Source organism: Rhinolophus sinicus, linkage group LG05 (genome assembly GCF_036562045.2).
Source record: "Rhinolophus sinicus isolate RSC01 linkage group LG05, ASM3656204v1, whole genome shotgun sequence".
Taxonomy (NCBI): domain Eukaryota; kingdom Metazoa; phylum Chordata; class Mammalia; order Chiroptera; family Rhinolophidae; genus Rhinolophus; species Rhinolophus sinicus.
Window position 1 is genome coordinate 147,107,610 of NC_133755.1, and position 20,820 is coordinate 147,128,429.

A 20,820-nucleotide genomic window follows, 5' to 3' on the forward strand; every position below is an offset into this window, starting at 1 on the left:
ATTTGACAAATTATGGAAATAAAGTCAAGAAATTCTTAAAATGTAAGCACTCAGCTTTTTATATTTTATTAAAATGTCTCCAGATTTCTAAAAGTAAAATATTTTTAAATAGGTTAGCTACAGTTTGTTCAGAATTTGCTCAGATTTATTTTGAGGACTTTCTAAACTGCTTTTTTCCACCACTGCTCTTTTATGCCAATAAGTAAACCCTTACTAAATCTGTATCTTTAGGGTAATAAAAAGAAAATACTATAAAATTATTTTAAGATTTCCATTGATATTTTTATGATTTTTTTTATTTTTTTTATTTCAAGGACATAATATCCTCAAAGAACCAATAGAGGTATAATGTTGGATCAGCTTAATATCAATGAAGGAGTTAGTAGATATATAATTTTAGTTCTGCTCATAGATTTTTTTGAAGAGTGTGGACCTACTTTATTTCTTAGTACAATTCTATATTGTTAGGTAAAATACTTGATTGCAGGTGAAAATGAGTTAGGAAAGGAATCTTTTATTTTGAAGTGTTCTATAATACAAGATTGAATAATGTTCAGTTTAATATATTTATTGAGAAAAAATAACTAAACATTTTTAGGTGGTTAATAATTATCAGTTAAAGTCAGTCAAAAATGTGGCACATTCTACCAGGCTTAAAAAAAAAATAAAATGAATCTCTATTATTAATAACACATTTTGGGTCTGCCAGATAATGCAGGAGATCACATGAGATCTTACTGGTATATTAGAAAAGAAGGGACACGTGACACTATGGTAACCCCCAACTTTCTGCCTGCTTTTGCTTACTCTTAATGAACAGAAAATGCTCAAGATTCATACTTTTGGTTTCATAGTTTTAAAGAAGTAATCAGAAAAGTTCAAAAGATGTTTTAGTCCTGGAATTGCAGTTGTTGAAAAAGCTTGACCTCCATAATACACAAAGAAATGAATTTCAATACCAAGTCTGTTAGTTTTTTGTGACCTCAGATAAATCTGAGTCTCAGATCTTTCAAACCAAATTCTAGTATAATTTTATTTACACCATATGATCATTACACTGCTTTAAAAAGTGGTTGAAAACACTAGGACAGACTCTAGAATAGAGCAAATAATATTTTTAAAAGCATCAGGTTAATTTTTAACATTTGTATTTTGTGTAATAGTAATTAACAAAATAGTCATTAAAATGCAATGAGTGTTATGATAAAATGCAATGAGTGCTATGATTCAGGCTCATAACAGATTCATCAAAACAAAAGGCTAGCAGTGTTCAAAAAGAAAGGTAGTAATAGCAGGAGTAATAAAACACAAAGATAAAGAAACTAATAAACCTTAACCTGACTCGTCAGTGAGTTCCAAATTGAACTTGGCATAGTCCACTTCTTGAGTGAACATAATAGCATAGAGACAACAGGTATGTAAAGCATCAGAAAGTCCTTAAACCTTTTTTCTATTATAATACATATATCAAATATTTACACACATGAATAAAACAGTCCTATGAATTCACCAGATTACAAGATGTTGAAGAAGTAAAAAGGATCAGTTTATATCATTCTCTTGTTCTCTAGCTCTTCTTTATCCAGCAAAGAAAATTCATAAAAATGTGCATGAGAACAAGAGGGATTATTATATGCATCACCTTAAAAGTATTCTAAACTAAAAAAACAAAACAAAACAAAACAAAACAAAACAAAACAAAAAACTGTTTATACAGTTCAATAACTTAATCATTGCAGCATTATTTGATCAAACCCACAAAGGGGTGTGATGCCACAGTTAAGCACCACCACTTAAGAGACAGAAGGCAGATTAAGTTTTCATATAATTTAAAATCTTACTCTTTGTATTATTTCATTTTATCATTATTGTTTATTGTAGAATATAAACAGCAATGTTTTATAGTTTATGGAATCATCACTTTGATTTTATTACATCTTATTTATTTGAAGCCACTCAACCTGCTGACTTAAACTACCTAGTGAAAAGAGTGGTGTCTAGTGACAACTCCTTTAAATTATATTTACAATTAGATCCGAGGTACTTGTATGTTACCCAGTTTGTACTGTATTTTTAAAGTTTGCATTTAGCTCCTTTAATCTACCTCCTCAGGATGAATGCTGAATTCCAGAACAAATTAAATAAAAAAGTGAATACCCCACCACATACAGGCACAGTCTATGAACAATGTGGGTCCTACGTCCCTGACTATGAGCTCTCAGTGGACTTCGATAACATTGTTTCCCATAGTGACTAGCTCTTAGCTGAAAAAGTCTCCCAGTAAAGGTGAAGGGGAACAGCTTCACTGGACCTCTTTTATCCCTATCATCAACACCATTATGGTGTGCTGAATCAGTTTCAATTTTGTCCTCCTTTAAAAGTCACTGACACCACCAAAAAAATAAAAAATAAAACGATGTTTTGACAAGCATATCACATCAGAGCTACCAAAGAGAAGAAGACACTCCTAACACCATTTTTGTCAAATGAAGAAACGTTAAAAAGAATCTTAAATCATTGTCCAAGAGAACCCTGTCAATCATTTGTTTAACCAATGCCATGTTTGAACATGGATGCCTGCATTTCAAGTTAAGCAGTACTCACACATTTAATATTCTCTCAACAAATATTTACTTGTGCCTGCTGTGGTTCAGATACTCTGCTATCTTTGAGCTGAAGAAAATTTCTCAAGTCAAAGGATATTCAGGCAGTTAGGGAAAATACTCTCTTTGAATGCAAGAAAGGAAGAAATACACCTGAAAGTTTTAATCCATTACTTTCCATCAAATACTTTTTCATGTGATTTTGCATACATTCTTTTTTTGGGCAAACACTTAAAAATCACATCCAAAGCTGGATGACCATGCAAGTGGACACTTGCCAGCCTCAGTGTGACATAGTCATACCATGCAACTTCTTTAGCATTTTAATGCTTTTTTATTTTCTTTGTCGACAAACAGTTGCTCCAGAATATGTTTTTAATGACTTGTCTGCTTTTTGATTGGCTCACTTTTTTTTTGAGGGAAGTGATAGCCGTGTACACTTCAGGTGTTTTGCTTCAGGGAAGTGCTGGCTGGCTAACTGCTGTTCTGGGAAGTCGCTCCCTCTCAAACCCTATGTTTTGCACGTAGTGAGCTGGACCAAGCGTAATTCTTACTACAGCAATTTTCAGCAAATTGTCCTGCTAAATAGAAATATATTACTTGAAGGCTGGAAAAGTGATGATAAACCTGACCCTTCAGCTCTGCTTTTAAAGGTCATTTTGGTTAAATGTAAGCAAATTGTGGTACAAAGTACATTTTATGTGCTGTTTCTCACTTATTATCTCCCCTCATACCTCATTATGCTAATGTAATGACTTATTTGACAGAGTAGTTTCATCCATAATCTTGGAAATATATAATGGATTTAATTTCCAAGGTTATATTTTCAGAAAACTATTAATGTCCCTTTCAAAGTCATTGAGACTGAATTATGTTTCAGCAAAATATTAGGTACATTAAAGGTCCCTTTTAGATTTGAGTAAAGTCAATTGGCAATCCAGTTGCAATTATTTAATAGCTTTGAGCCCTGAATTGTTAAACTTATTATGACTTATCCATGCTAACCATTATCCTAAAAAATTAAACTCTCTGCCACATTCAAATTTCATTAGAGACTGTCACCAAAATAAATATGGATTTTTTTTTAAAACTGTCAGAGCTTTTTATTTTTAAATGTTCATTAGATAACAATCTTTAAGTAGTCAGGAAATCTTCTTACCTAGATTAAATAAGATTGCCTCTTATTAAAAAGTGATTTTTCATTTCTAGAATGCAAATATTTTTGTATACCATCTCCTCCATCTGCATGCACATAGCCACACCACTGAAGTGTATGTACATAATATTAAAAAAATCACCAGCACCAGATTATTGTAATAATGATTGGGTTTTATAATCAAGCACTAAACCTCTTCAGTCTGGAGATGGTTCTGGTTAATAATCTGATCAAAAGCTTAGGACAGAACATATGTCATCTGGGGGAAGTATCTATTAATGGTCCTAAGAAGACAGTATTGGTAATTCTTAGCTAGTTAGGATTCTATTTGAATCATCATTGGTCCACATCCTCTACTTGCACAGAGATTTAGATTTCTCTCATTATAATTACCATGCTGCTCATCCTAGGAGCTTAAATACTTAGGATATGTCAAAATATATAGTTGATATTGGTGGGAGTAAATAATGTCAGACATACATGTATATTTGTCATAACTTTTTAGCTCCTGTGCCATTCTTGAAACCGTACAAATTGTACACCTCTTCCATTTAGAGCCTTATTGTCTAAAATGTAGTATTAAACAAAAACACACAAAAAATATATACTAATGCCCAGAAATGGCATTTAACCCAGAGAGGAGGGTCAAAAGTCTGTATCAGAGCTGAGTGGTGGTGAAGTAAATATTGGTGAGGCGGTGTATCACTTATTATGTATCCTTCTAACTCAAAGAGATTAAAAAGTTGAGTATGTACAGGAACTTTGTTCTGCTAAGTCAACAGGGCCTAGGCTAGCTGCACTTGCTGCCTTGTTATCCCTAGTATGCTAGGCACGCACATATTTTCAAGATCACTCATTACCATACAAGCATACAAGTGGGAAAAAGGATGAGATGGAGTGAAGGCAGTCCTTCCATATTATGGGGAGAAACAAAATGTTGTACACATCACTCTATTCATATCTTACTGGCCACCCCTTAGACATATGATGAATGTGTATATATATATATATATATATATATATATATATATATATATATATACATATATTCCTTATATACATATACATATATACATATATTCCTTAGACTGAGGGAACTAGGAAATGAGTTTATGCTCTTGCCCTATTATTGCATATTCCAAAGTTTGTAGAAAATTCACATAACTCCGTAACACCTTAGATTTTGTATTTCTTAAATGAGTATGGTGGCATAGCTATTCTTATTCTACTCTGCCACCCAACATCGAGGCAAGACCCAGTTGCAGAAACATCATCCCACTTTTTGTCAATGAAACTTGACTATATTGATTGTGTTGGATACTTTAAATGGCAAGTAACCAAAAATCACATAGTCAACCTAAAATAGTGGAAGGTTTTAAAAGACACTTAAAGAAGACATTATCTCATTGGTGTCCAAGGAATTGAGATATAGTTTGGAAGCTAGCAGATATATAGTACAGTTAACTGGATATATATCTATTATCATACTAGGGATCTATCATCTGAACTATGGGTCTTGGCATTAGATTTGCTGCACAAAATATAGCCCATCATAATGGGGTAAGTATATTGGGTGCTCACATATTCATGATATTATGGCCTCACCGCCAGTCCCTGCAATGAAGAATGTTCTCCGGGGAATGTTCTCTGGCCATTTGGTTATCACCAGCAGATTGAACTGGGTCCTGACAATTACCATCACAAACTACTTAACTCACAGATCTGGAACCAAGCTCATTTTATTTTTTTCCCAGATTGGGGTGCCTGTACACTACCAATAATCCGTTTTCCTACCACAAATCTGATAAAGAATAAGCACAAAGTTGGCTGGGCATATAAGACTCAAGTATTTTTCAATCAAATGTATGCAGATAATGTATGTATAACCCCAAATAGTGTACATTCCAAATACGCAGACACACACAGACACACACAGACACACACACACACACACACACACACACACAGAACAAAACAGATATGCTGTATAATTAGAGCATCTGGCACAGGCAATTAAAACAGCAAGACAGGGATTGAAATAAGATAGCCAAGCCACCCCATGAGAGAGAAGAGAGGAGCATTCAGAAGTTATTATATTCACATGTGTAAGGAGAAGAGTAATAGGATTACTAGTCAGAACTTTTTGATTGGAAGGCAACCATAATCAACTCTGGCTATCCAAGTAGAAAGGGATTTATTACAAGGCACTGGGTAGTTCACAGAACCAACAAAAGGGCTGAAGAAAATGGCTAGGAGTTCTGGGCAGTTTAGAATACAACAGATCGTAACGCAGGATCAGTGCAGTTATAATGCGGCCACCACCACCACGGGCACCTTCACCGTCAAACATAAGCTGCTAGGCTGCTGGACTCTCACTTCTATTGCCACTGATATGGCAAAAACCTCTTACCTTTTATTTTTGTCTATATTCCTCTGAACAGGAGCATACGATTGACTGAGCATCTGAACACACTGAGCATCTGATCATGCTTACATGCCTGGGTACTGAGAATTATAAGCCTCCTTTCAGGTTTGTCAGTGTGTTAGACTCTAACTCAGCATATGATCACACACACATAAACACGCATGTACTCTTTCTCTCTCTCTTTTGGTAATGCTAGTTCCTGGGTAATATTTCACTTTTCTAGTGCAATGTTGAGTTTCCTTGATCCAATTCAGGGATCTCCCACCTACCACTTCTTATTGAGTTACCCGTGGAAAGCAAAATAAATTGGGAATTTCTACCTTGCTTAATTCTGCACCTATAACAAATAGAATTTAGTTCTACTCTACCTTCTCTCTGGTGCTTCTAGTGTCTGCCAATGGACCAGAATCTACTTCTACATTGCCATTTTGAGCTTTCCTTAAGTTCAAAGCCTAAGGTTATAAACAATGACTGTACTAACATTCCTTAAGTTACACATCCTCTGAGCAAGGTGTAGTAGTCTACCTGTTCGGGACAAGGTAACTAACACAGAAGCAATAGAACACCAAAGCTTGCTGCATACCCACTTCTTCACACACCACACACACACACACACACACACACACACTCACATTCTAAAGAGCCATTAATTCAGGTATTTTCCTCTATTTTCTCAAAATTCTAATGATGATTTAATGAGGGAGAAATTATGCTACCTGCTGTGATTCTTTTGGAAAAATTTCTTCATAATTTAGTAGTAGATACCATTGGATAATACCATTTAAAATATATATGTAATACAATAAATGTATGACTCTGTTTCCTTAATATTTGTTACATAAAAGCAAATGCAATTTCATAGAAAAATCCACAAATTTCTCTTCAACAACTTCCAAAATCACTTTCCTAAACACCAATGTGTCAGATGAGGATTTAAAATATATTAACAGATTTACCAAATAATTTCTATTTTTCTCCCAACAATTTTTATACAATTAAAGCAAGAAAAAATATAAAACAAAAATTATAAGTAATAAAAATTATCTGAATGATAATTTAAAACCATTTGAGGAACATCTTGAAACAGACACAAAAATAATGGTTTAGGGAAATCTTACTTCTAGAATTAGTCTGTCAAATCCCGTACAGGGTATAACTTAAACTAAAATGAAGGAAAAATCAGTGAAGTAGATAAATGGAGTTGAGTCATTCAATCAGCTGACAGCATTATGATTGAATTTGACATACAGTAATCTAGAAATCAAAACTGTAAACTAGTTAGCACCAACACAAATCTTGTAACTTTAGAAAGGTCAACTTGGAAGACAAAATCAAGTGTTGATAAATTGAGCATATACACAGAAAAGAATAAAAAGGTGTTTCAATGTAAAAGGAAAAAGCTGTTTCTTTCAATAAGACTTAAGATGCATGAGAAAACTATAGCATAATCTGCATGTGTGTTATCATATTTGTGTATATATATACTGGATACTGGCTTAACTATAAAAGTGGAGAAGTAAAATTAAATAAAATAAAGAGTTCTATGTAAATAAAAAGACAAAAGTATAAGAGCTTATTTTGAGTTCAGAATGGAAAAAGGTTAAAATTGTAAAATAGTTAATAAACAACAATTGAAATGTATAAAATCTGTCTCACAGTGAAGTTAAATCCATTTTCTTTAAGAACAAAAGATCAATGAAGAAAGAAATTAAACCAGTCCAAGTTAGAATAGGAAATTAAGTTGCTAAGGGTGGCAAGTGAGAGTAAGTGATGGATTACTACTGTCATTACCTTCAAGAAAGGGGGTATTAAAGTCATATCATTGATGCAGTTTTGTACTCATGATGCCTAATGTGACTCAAAAGAATGTCTAATGAGGTAAAAGTATATTTGCCAAAATATCCTGTCATATATGAGCAAATTATCACAATCTTTGAAAAATTTTTCTAAAGCATCCTTATTAGTTGGGGAAAAACATGGAAAGTAATGAGAAAGAATTGATTTTGAACAGAAAGCTAAAACTGTAAATATTTTAACTTACTTTCAACAAGCATGTGGTATAGAATCTAAAAAAGTAAAAATCCAATAACCATTTTTCCTCAAGATTTTGTTGTTACCATTGAAGTAAAGTATGCAAAGCAGTAAAGTACTGATCCTGAAACATGACAAGTCTCCATAAATGCAATAATAATAATAATAATAACAACAATAACAACACAAATAACAGAAACTTGAAAGAGGACGGCTGATATAATACAATGACTGAGGGAACTAGGAAATGGGTTTATGCTCTTGTCCTACTATTGCATATTCCAAATTTTGTGGATAATTCACATAACTCCATAAAACCTTAGACTTTTTATTTCTTAAATGAATATGGTGCCATAACTATTCTTATTCTACTCTGCCACCCTACATCGAGGCAAGACCCAGTTGCAGAAACATCATCGCACTTTTCATCAATGAAACTTGACTATATTGATTGTGTTGGATACTTTAAATGGCAAGTAACCAAAAATCACATAGTCAACCTAAAATAGTGGAAGGTTTTAAAAGACACTTAAAGAAGACATTATCTCATTGGTGTCCAAGGAATTGAGATATAGTTTGGAAGCTAGCAGATATATAGTACAGTTAACTGGATATATATCTATTATCATACTAGGGATCTATCATCTGAACTATGGGTCTTGGCATTAGATTTGCTGCACAAAATATAGCCCATTGTAATGGGGTAAGTATATTAGGTGCTCACATATTCATGATATTATGGCCTCACCGCCAGCCCCTGCAATGAAGAATGTTCTCCGGGGAATGTTCTCTGGCCATTTGGTTATCACCAGCAGATTGAACTGGGTCCTGACAATTACCTTCACAAACTACTTAACTCACAGGTCTGGAACCAAGCTCATTTTATTTTTTTCCCAGATTGGGGTGCCTGTACACTCCCAATAATCCCTTTTCCTACCACAAATCTGATAGTGCATAAGCACAAAGTTGACTGGGCAAATAAGACTCTAGTATTTTTCAATCAATTTTATACAGGTAATGTACTTATAACCTCAAATAGTGTACTTTCCAAATATTACAGTGGATAATATAGACTAACAATGAAGCCAAATTTCACTTTCACACTCTCACCAGAAATTACTCTTTCATTCTATAAACCCAGGAAGCTGTATAACAAGCATCATGGGATCACATCTTGAATAACATTGACTAGTGCTAATGAATTTCATGTCGTCCCTTGAGATACCATGTTTTCTCATGCCCCTGTACCTTCCTATATTATTTTATCTCTGCCTGGAATGTACTCTCCACCAGTTCACCTGCCAAATCATGCTTCATCCCTCAATTTTCAATTAAAGGTCCACCTATGCTGTGAGATTTCCCTGCTCTTCTAACAAATACAGATGTTCTTATTGACCAGACTGACATCATGTAGATTCACTTAATTAATTAAACTGGTTATTTCTCCTCAAGCTATATCCCATGTCGTTGACGTCAGGAATATAGCCTTTTAATCTTTCTATACTTCTGCAACCACCGCAGTGAATAGCTCAGAGTAGATGTTTTAAAAATAAGTGTTTGTTGCTTAGGAAATATTTGCTCTGTAAAAATATTTCTATTTCCTGATCCAGAGGGGAGATTACTGAATGCATGAAAGGAGATAACTTATTTGTGTATGTTTCCATCTAATACCAACAAGTGAGATTAATACTAGAATAAAAAGATTTAAGTTGCATACTTATCACTTTATATAATTTAAAAAGTAGCTTTATTATTGATCCTCTTCTATTTTTAAAAATCATGCAAGTAAGAGAAATTTGTGTATTTTGATGCAGGGTTTCACTAGTTAGTGAAAAAAAAATTAATGAATTGGTCAATCAGCCACTGGGTATTGAGGACCAACATTGTTCATGGCCAGAGTAGATTAAAATAAAAAAAGTTACATGATATAATCAACACCTTCTAAATTTCATGTATATTTAAGTCACTGATATCTGAAATATTAGAAAATGTGAGATTATTAATATGGTTTAAAATGCAATAAGAAGAATTGGCAACCAAAGAAGACTGCAGAACTTTAAAAATAAAGTCTAATACTCCATCTGGAGAAACAAAAGGAGGCATACTTGGTACTTTCATTATTATGATAGATACCTGTACCTTAAGCCAAACAGACAATACAGTATTTTTTCCAATGAATTAGGATTGCTTACCTCAATGGAAAGTATGGATCACTTTTTTGAAAAAGGAAATATTCCCTTTTCTAACTGGATTTAAAATATACAACTATGCCAAAAGTAATGCTTGTTTGTGAACTGCACATGCTTAATTTAATAGAAGAGCAACCATTTACAAAATCAATTCAAGTAAAGTACATACTAATGGTACTTCCAACAATGGAGTTCAACAAGATATCTATCACTCGATCATTGACCCAAGACTCAATCTCAGGCACCTGGATACCATACGGCCCTCCCTGGCATTACTCATCACTGGCTCTCCAGGTGGTTTCTAAAAAAACAGTCTTTCCGACTGGATGAATCACAAATGCACAAGATATCAGGGTGCTCGAATGGATCCAGCAAGTGAGCCCTTCCTTACAGGTAAGGTTGTATTTAGTTGAAAGTTGTGTTGTTTTTCTATAGGGTAAACATTTTCAGGAAAAGAACTTATGAAGCAAGGAGGTTTCAACAAGGAAGAAGACAGGAAACTGAGGATTGGCATGTCTCAATAGTAGGGAAGAAACCTCTCTTGATGAAGGATTAACCTTCAGTTGCATTTTCCTGTTAAACTGGAATTGCAGTCGGGGGAATCTGAGGCACACTGCAGTAAAATTACTTACCCAAGGTTGACTGTGGTTTCAATCCCAAGTAGTCGGAATTAGACCCTACTTCCCTAACTCCTTTGTATCTAGCCTTTCTTCTTCAAATTATGTTTCCTGTGGACTTCGGGATTTCTCTCTGAAATTGACCTACCTGTTGCTGGTAGAAAAACTTCATTTGTTGTTGGAGTTGCCTGGAGAAACAGGGTAGTAGGGTAAGGGGCCTTAACCAAATTTTCTTCTCACAAATTCCAGTGCAGAGGTGGTAGCAACTTAAAGTGCCCAGTATTCACTGGCCAGAAGTGAGCACTGGAGTAGGAGTGCAGCCTGTGAAGATACAGGGAGTAATGAGGAGACTATCTCATTGCTAAGGAATCATTCCAAGAGACACACACTCAAGTTGGATGAAATGTTCAATCCCAGAAAGCAAGAGAAAACTGTTTTTGAAAGAGGAAGAAAGTCAAAATCTCTGGATAAAGAAACATTACCCAGCAATTTTCAAATGCAAAATCAACAGTTTTCAGATCAAACCTTTAATTCCAGATGATTGTTTGTTTGTTTGTTGTTGTTGTTTAAGAAAGAGTTTGAAAAAAGGCAGCCATAGTGAAGTGGTTGGTGAGTTGGTCCTGAACTACATGCATTGATATATATATATCAGCACCAGATCTGATTGGCATCCTACAAGGTGGTACTGAATTGTTTAGCTACTCAAAATGTTTGAAAAGATCTATCTAGAGCTGAAACATAAGATTCTAGCTTATGTGAAAATAATGAAAATGTATTCACAGGCACATAGATTTAAAACCTGAGTAAAAGAGATGGTCATCAGGAGTAGATGGATAAATTATAGAATATTCACATGATGGACAATAGTTGCATCATGTGTACTTGTAATGAGAATGAACAAGCTCCAACTACATACAAGAACGTGGATGACCGGGACAAACATATTATTGAGGGAAATAAGCCAGACACTAAGAAGTATGTACTATATGGCTGCATTTATATAACAACAAACCGGACAAAACTAACCTACGATGTTTACACAGGGAGTGTGGCAAATTGTGTTTAACTGTGGGGAGTGGGGCAAATTGTGTCTAAAAGAGGTCAGTAGGAGGGTTAGAGGGTTAGAGGAGTTAATATTCTACTTATGATCTAGGTTGTCATTACATGTATGCTCAATTTGCAAAAAACAACAAGTTGTATACCAACAATTGTGTGTGTGTGTGTGTGTGTGTGTGTGTGTGTGTGTTATGCTTCAATAAAACAATTTTAAACATTTGGAATAAAACCTTGAACCCAGACAAGTCCAGCCTAAATGTGTATCCATTATTTCAAAAAGTTCTAATTGTTTCCTCCTTGGCAAACTTTAAACTGATAATGGAGGGGGAAATAGACTTAGAGAGAGGAAAAGAAATAGATACCGCAGCAATTAGAAATCTAATTAGCTCTGTGTTTTAATACAATTGTCTGTGCCCTCAGACACAAACATTATTCTTTTCTGATAACTAACATTTTAAAATGCTAAACTTCTGTGGAAGGAAAAGATACACTAATTCAAAATTTCTACTTTTTACTTATTCATTAATATAGATTCTTGTTAGAGGAATTCAGATTCCTATGAAAAATTCTGTTCTGTATCCTTTTCTAATATCAGAAGGAAGTTAATAGTATTATTCACACATTAACTAGGAAGCACATATGTACATAAAATGAAACCCTCATGAACAAAATTTGAAATAACACGTTTTATGTTTCTTTTATCTTAATCTGGAGATGTTTCTTCTTATACAAATGTCTTCACGTATTGTGATACGCTTTTCCTGGAAAATGTGTGAGTATAATATTCACTTCAAGATTGCTAATTAGGCATGCATGCTATTGTGGTTTATATATCCAATTTGATTGATCCACTCAGGCAAATGTAAGAGCATTAATGCACTTGAGAAAGCTTTCCTTCTGTTTAAATATCCTGTAGTCGATAACTTTTTAATCTATTTGCATTAGGTAAAAGAGTTTCCTCCTGAAATTGGCTCAAGAAAAGCATTTTAAGAAAATCTGTGGACTGGAATTATGATTAAAAATAGGATAAAACGAAGCAGTGCTCAGGATCAGTCATTGTTTCTCTTTGGTTCCATAGGATTTATCGTAGCATTTCTGCTTCTGGGTGCAAGCTCTCCATTATAATGCTGATAACTTTCTATTTCTTTCTGGTGTTTATCTCCTAGTTTTTCTTATTTAAAGCCTATGCTTCCTGCAAATTGTGATTTTTATATTAGGATTTCTGAATGCGTATAAGAAAAGCCAACTAAAGACAGCTTAATTTTAAGGGGGTGCGGGATATTAAAGGTATACCCTGGTAAAACCCCTAAGGGCAGATTTGCAGGTAGTTTTCAAGAAGTGAACTAGGAGTATTTTGCTTTGAACATTCATCTGTGTTTCTCATTGCATATTTTTTTAAAAATGTCCTTCTCTATAGAACAATTTTCTCTGTTCCCTTTTCTATATGATGAAACACGTCCATCCAAAATTCTTAAGCCCACATTTACAATGTAATAATATGAAGAACCTGCCTTTCTCTTAATTCTAATTCTATTTCAGGAGAAAGTGACCAATTGTAAATATGGCCACAGAGCAGGGCTTACCAGTAAAACATGGCTGCTAGAAACTTACCACTGAGGAAGGGTAGGCAAATCCAAGGGGGAAGGACTAAGGAGAAAAGCCAGTAGTTGCAGACTTCAACATGTAGTAATCCAATGACTGAACTCGTTCCCAAGGTATCTTCAGCTTTGACTCTCCTAGTTTACAATAATTAAGTCTGTTCTTTCTAATTCAAATTCCAGAAAGAGTGGATGCCATTTAAAAACACTTATTTCTTAGAGCCTGCTAGACAGTGTATCACTGCAACACTAAACCATCTATGATTTGACAGCCCTTTTGCTGGAATCTTGAGGCACAACACATTATTGCTTAGGCATCAAAGGATGGGTTGGAGTTAGATCTTCCCAGAAGGCATGGCAGACATTCTAAGACTTGGTCTATCTAGTACTGTTAACATAGCTCTCTCAATTATGTCAAAGAGAAATTTCACACATACATTCTTTATATAGCAATGGTAACCAAAGTCATGCCAAGGACCATTATCCCTTTGGAGATACTCTTTAAAGGGGAAAATACAATTCCATGGACAATTATGTTTGGGATAAGCAGCAAAGCTAATTCTTTTTTTTTTTTTTTTTGAGATTTGTAAAATATGTTAGATTACTAAATGCTCATACAAAAACATTTATACCTTTATTTAACCCACGTTTCTACCCTTATTGGATGATGTAACATAGTTAGAGCTCTTATTTTGCATATTGCAGGAACCTATTCTTCAAGTCATATTACGTGGAGAAAAAATGAGGAAAAATATGCATCCTAACTTCACATATTAGATAGGAACCAGTACATTAATCCTCCTTAAAATTTCAGGGAATTTCTTCTCTTGCTTTCCTTGTCTATTCTCCCTGAATAACCACAGCAGTCTTCGCTCTCAACAAGGCTGACTCTGTACTCGATCAGTACACATGGCAAAAGATTACTCCATTAACTATCCTTTTTAAATATCCTTTCAAAATACCATTTCAGACTTAAGCTAGAATATTTTATTTCTGATTATATTTTTAAAGGAAACAGACTTGGGAGTAGTGATGGAGGCAGGGATGCAATTGGGTGTGTGCCAAATTATTGACATCACTGTTGGGAGTCAACACCTGTAAATTAAAGAGAAGGGAACACAAATTCCAGTCAAAAAGGAGGGCTGTTAGTTCCCTGTCCAGGAAATTTGAATGAAGTATGTTCTAAATTATGGAAAATTTACCATAGAACCAGTGTCAGTTAACATTTATAGCATACATATTATGAAACAGGTCTAAGTACTCTATGTATTTGAATTCATTTCATTTGCATAGTTAATCTATATGTAATACAAATTTCATTCCTATTTTCTAGATTAGGAAACTGAGGCACAGAAAATTTAGGTAAATTGTTTAAACACACACAGCCTATAATTTATAAAGCCAGGATTTAAACAATGTACCTGACCCTATAGAGTTGTAAATATAAACAGATTTTTTTTATATATAAAGATTTGAAGTAAAATTGCTTTATTCAGCCTTTAACTCAATAATAAATCTTTTAGAGCTCTCAGCATGTTACAGGTCAGCATTTAATATGCATTGTTTCAAGATCTTAAATATTATTCATTATTCTTCTGACTACAAACTCCAGTCAAACCTACCTCATCTAATCCTCTTCAATTTAATTTAGACTTCTTCCCAAAAAGTGTCAATCTAAGATCTGAGCATCTCAGTTATTTGGAAGGTTCAAATAAGGTACACTTATGTTTATTGTCATTTGTAAATACCAAGACTTTACAGGTCATCAGCTATTTCTAATTGTTGAAGACAGTGTTGCATGTTAAACAGCATGCTTCCTTTGTTGTAGCACGAAGCTATGCACTTAGTGAGCTTTGATTAGTCACAAGCCTAAAAAAGTAAAGTTTATCTCACTTTTTTTGCCAAGTATATCAAGTCACCTTTATAAAAGCAAATTGAGTATGTCTTAGGAGTTAGTTCCATTTGTACTTTAACTTCCTTTGCTAAAGAACTCATGTACAATTTTATGTTTAGCAGAGATTACGAAGCCATTTAGAAGAGGAAAGTAATTTCCTGAGGAGCTAAGGAATGAGAACCCACTGAGTATAGAGAGGAGTTGGCTATTTGCAGAGCATTGGGTCTGATTCCTAGAGAGCTGGGCTAAACACAGGTGGCAGTTTATGCATTTTATATATATCTTTTAATAACCAAATACACTTGAAACTAAATCTATTTTAGTAAAGTTCACAAAACAGCTCCATTCTATTTTAAACTTGTGAACGGGTTAAATATACTCTTAATTGCATACTTCTTGCCATATAAAAGATTTTAAATCCTTTCTCATAATTCAAAGGTCTATAATAAGGTAGTAACTTGAGAAACTGCTAAAGAAAAAAACAGTACTCTCCGTTTTTTTGTTGTTGTTGTTTTTATTTTGTTTTGCTTTGCAAAAACAAAAAAACAGAAGAATGCATTTACCTTAATACAAGGTTAATGTATTTGCTTCTCTGACTTGTTAAAAAAAATCCTAATATTGGAATAGTTCATTATTCCCAGATATTTAAATATGTATTATTTTAATATAAATTCTGGATGGATGCTATACCAGAGAAAATATTTATCTGTCAAAACTGCAGATTCAATTACTTAAGTGCATTTTTCTTCTGGAAGTGAATGCCCAGGAAGGGACTATATTTCCCAGACCCACTGCAATTAGGTATAGACATGTGACTGAGCCTGGCGTTTGTACGTGAGCAGAATTTCTACACATCACTTCTAGACTTGACCCATAAAAATTTCCTTCAGGTTTTGTTTCCCCATTCTTTTTCTTTTTCCACCAACTACAAGTCAACTCCCAAGGAAAAGTAAGAAATCTTGTGCTGAAAATGGCAATATCCACCACTCCGAATCACTGAAATACTACATGGTGCAAAGCCCTCCCTATTCCAGTTGTAACCCAGATTATGAATAACTGCATTGAAATGTAATGCATGAAAGAAATAAAATGATATTGTTAAATACCTCTAAAATTTAGGAGGTTGTTTGTTTGTTTGTTTGTTTGTTTTTTAGCAGCTGACATTAATTATGCCAACAAATGCAGAAGCAATAATTGGAAAATTGTTCAAAATATATTACTCTTTAATGTGCAATGCTATTTACACTCTTTCCTTAGAATAGTTTAACTACTGCTTTTCCTAATAATTATATATTTATAAAATATACTTGAGAATCACATTAATGCATAATGCCATAAAACATATTTATTGAGAAAATTATTGTATATAAAGTCCAATGTTCAATACTGGAAAATATAACTAATATTACCAATAGTCCTTGTCTACAAGGAACTTACTCTGCTTGAGTGAAAATAAAGTTATAAAAGTAATTATAATTTAATATAGTATTCGGTAAGTGATACTCAAGTTATGTCTGTTGGCAAGAAAGCATTTTGGGAAGGTAGGTAAGGAAGTAAATCACATATAAATCGTAGGAAAAGTTTGATGCAAGAGGTGAAATGTCAGCTCACTCAAATAGGAAACTGAGAAGAGCGAGCAAGTAAGGAGATATTTCAATGAGTAGGGAATTAAACCAGCTAATAATGCTTAACACCCATTGAGAAAAAGTGAAGGAATTACTGCAGGAGGCAGAAAGTGGAGAAGGGAAGAATTGGATTAATTACATTAATAATGTTTTGAAAAATCTGGACTACTTCTATTGGAAAGAGATTTACTAGTCTATCAGCATCAGATCAACAAAAGAGAGAAAGAAATTCTATCAGGATAGAAAAACTTGAATTTATATTAATGGAAGAGAAAGTTATTGTAGGCTTTTGAGTACGACAGGATATAATACAAATGTTTCTAGTAAAGTTAATCTGTTGGCAGTGTGCAAGTGGAGATAAGTGAGAGTCAGGAAGAAGGGTAAAAGTTATGACAAATGTCTGGGTATACGGTAATCAGATCCTGACTGCGAGCTGTTACAAGGGAAATGAAGAATAGGAAGCAGATTGAGAAAAACAAGATATTTTGAAGAAAGAACAGAATTTCAAGAATGATTAGATTGGTCTGGGGGCAAAAATGCAATCAATCAAATTTGTTTTCCAACTACTCTAAATTAAAGAGATCTTCCAAACAATCAGTGTAATTGCAAATCCTGCCTCCAAATGTTCTGATTCTAGTACATGATTAATGATAAGTTGTCTCATGGATCAAATTATTAAGTTAATGCATGTGCAAATGTTTCCATAATAATTTGGTTTTTAGAGTGTTTTATTTGATGAGGTTGTTATTTACTTATTTACAAAGTATAAATGCCATTAATTCAACACAATTACTTAAGAGGTTTTGGGAACGTACAGAGGGATAGTGGATGGGGGGAGGGGAGTTCACACAGTGTGAGGGATACAAATGATAAACGTCTAAGTTTTGCTTTGTCTTGTGCACCTGAAACTAATTAAAAAAATAAATAAATAAATAAAAATTAAAAAAAAAAAAAAAAAAAAAGAACTGACTGTCCAAAACATTCCATTCTGTGTGGACAGTTGTTCTAATTTTGATACAAACATCTGTCCAATGAGGAAAACACATTTTTGGCTAAGCAAGTTAAATTAACGAAGGAAGATTTTTTTATGGCCCCCTTAGTGTTAACCATAGATGTACACTCTACCCTCTCCTTAGTCAACAGTGTGTTGGCTACAATATATTTAAGGATCATTTCAAGTATAAAAGAACATTTTGCAAGTGTTCTAGCAGGAAGCAATATAGTTTACTCACGAAGAAGCCAAATCCAAGTTAATCTGAGACATTTCCTCTGTAACTCTAAGTACTAAAAGAAAGTTTGGAGAGCATTGTAAAGAAACGTATGGTAATTCAAAAATGTTATGATGTGCTGGTTATGTTATTGGCATATAAAGCAAGGAAGGATTCCCAAAAGTATAAGAATTTTTGAAATTTAAAGAAAATTACTCAGGAAAATATTCATCTGTTCCAAGAGCAAGTCAAAATTAGAAAATCAGAAAGATAAAACTGAATATATAATAAGATCAGAAATATGCAATAAAATCAATTAGACTGAAAATTCCATGGAGGTAAGTATTGCGTCCTTTTTGCTGAGTGGCCTTTCCTCAGTAGGGACACAATGGCTGGCACACAGGAGGTGCTCATAGAACTATGAAATATGTAGCACTATTTAAATAATTGTAAATATGGTTACTAAATGGTATTAAAGCAAAATTACTTGAAATCAGATATCTGTTCCTAACAATGTGCAAAAATAATCTAGGTTTATCAATAGATATTAATTTATCAAAGACGGCAAGATGGAGAGAAAAGACAAGGGCAAGGAACGTATCATAAATTACTTAATGCATTTTGTCGGTCTGATAATAAAAGAAATGTAAGCTTAAATATAAATTTCATAAATGTTATAGAACATTCTTTTTATGCAATCAAATTCTATCTCATATTTCTTTTTTAAAAACTGTCTTCAAACAAATAATCCAGAATGTAAAAATGGAAACACAGAAAAGGTATACCCTACAAATATAACAAATTAATTAAGCAAGCAAGCTATGGTGTTAATATAAAAAAAAAAAAAAAAAATCCAAGGCAAATTGCACTGAATTGGGGGCAATTTATATTGGAAATGAAAAGTGTATAAGAGTTCAATCTCCATAAAGGCAGGTATCTATGTCAATTTTGTCCACTGATTATTCCAAGTACATAAAACTGTTCTGGCACAAATGTAATACTTGTGATGAACGCTGCAGTGTAGCTCTCAGACCCTAGAACCCCACCCCAGACTAAGTCCTCACCCCCCAGCTGCTGGGAGTGCTGGCAATGCAGCTCAGCTATTTCCTCTCCAAGACTCACTGCCAGCTGAAGAGAGCCATTTTGCCCAAGGAAATGGCTCCTTCCCCCGCGCATCTCAGACCAGTGACCTGTTCAGTTGATGATATAATGGTCCTACTGCTTTACCTCAATTCAGGACAACGTTGAAAGGCTATCACAGTCCAGAGCTCTGCATAGGATCAGCTGAGGCCATTGCTGCAACTGCATTCCAGCCAAATTCCTCTCTATGCTATCTTACTTCCTTCATTCCTCAACAGGTACTGAACCTGGGATGATTGCTCAAACACTTTTTACACAGAAATCTCCATCTCAAAGTCTGTTTTCCAGAAATCCCAATCCAAACAGATCGAAAAAAAATTGTTAAATAAATAAATGACGTAAAAGAGTAAAGAGGATTGCTCATGAACTTTATTAACAGCTTCTAACTATAACCAAGTAAAGTTTATGATTTAAAAAGATAAAGGTAAGTATTTAAAAGCAGACTGGGTGATATCCACTGATCTGATATGGCAGGTCAGGAATATTAACACAATAACACTAAATAAAATAGAATAAAAATGATTCTATTACCTTTGTCTTATACATTTTTTTCATATAATTGCCCCTTATTATGCCTTCAGCCTCTAATTGTACATTTTTCTTTCTTCTTTGAAGATATGTATTTATGTAAGGTTAATTTTCATTTACATTTTTTTTTAATCCATTATGTAGAGACTACCGTCTTGTTCATTTTAGGGTTTTTGAAATTTTTAGTTTCTTTGTGGCTCAGTATAGAATCCCTTTCCTAAATATAAACATTTCTTGATGCTGGAAAAGCTGCAACATTTGTGAAACTGACCAAACATGTGAAACTAACCAAAAGACAATTTCAGAGATGTGTGCTTCAGAAATATGCCTCCCCTAAACATGTTAAAAGCACTGGCAACATCACTACACACTTTTATAGAACAAAAATTGGTCTAAGCTAAATTTTTAGAATAACCCATCTATCCACAAACATTGTATTAGCATTACCATGTTGTCTAGATTTCAATTCTTTCCTTTAGAGTTCTAATTATCATGTAATAAAAGAAGCAATGACACAATTCATACCAAAATGACAGGACCTGAACCAACAAGAAACATAGATATTTTTGAAATTAGAAGAAGGGTGTTTTCCTCTGAGGAGCCACTTTGTGTGTTGTGCTCAAAGCCACCATGTTATATATCACATGGGGACATGATTCACATTGCATTCAGCTTGTACTAGTTTGTGATTTCACCTTTCTTACATAATGCAAAAATTTCCCACATCTCTAAATCCATTTTATGTACTTT

General features: G+C 33.8%; 1 long non-coding RNA gene across 2 annotated transcripts in view; it reads right to left on the reverse strand.

Moving 5' to 3' along the window:
- LOC141571704 (uncharacterized) overlaps nt 1-19,743 on the reverse strand; it is a 32,730-nt gene extending 12,987 nt beyond the window's left edge. Inside the window, exon 1 of one of the 2 annotated variants that reach the window (XR_012496728.1) lies at nt 19,630-19,743. This is a non-coding gene — a long non-coding RNA (uncharacterized LOC141571704). Of the gene's footprint in view, nt 1-11,169; nt 11,336-19,629 lie in introns of those variants that run through there. The other variant, XR_012496729.1, reaches the window with a different exon arrangement.
- Nucleotides 19,744-20,820: the final 1,077 nt, after the last annotated feature.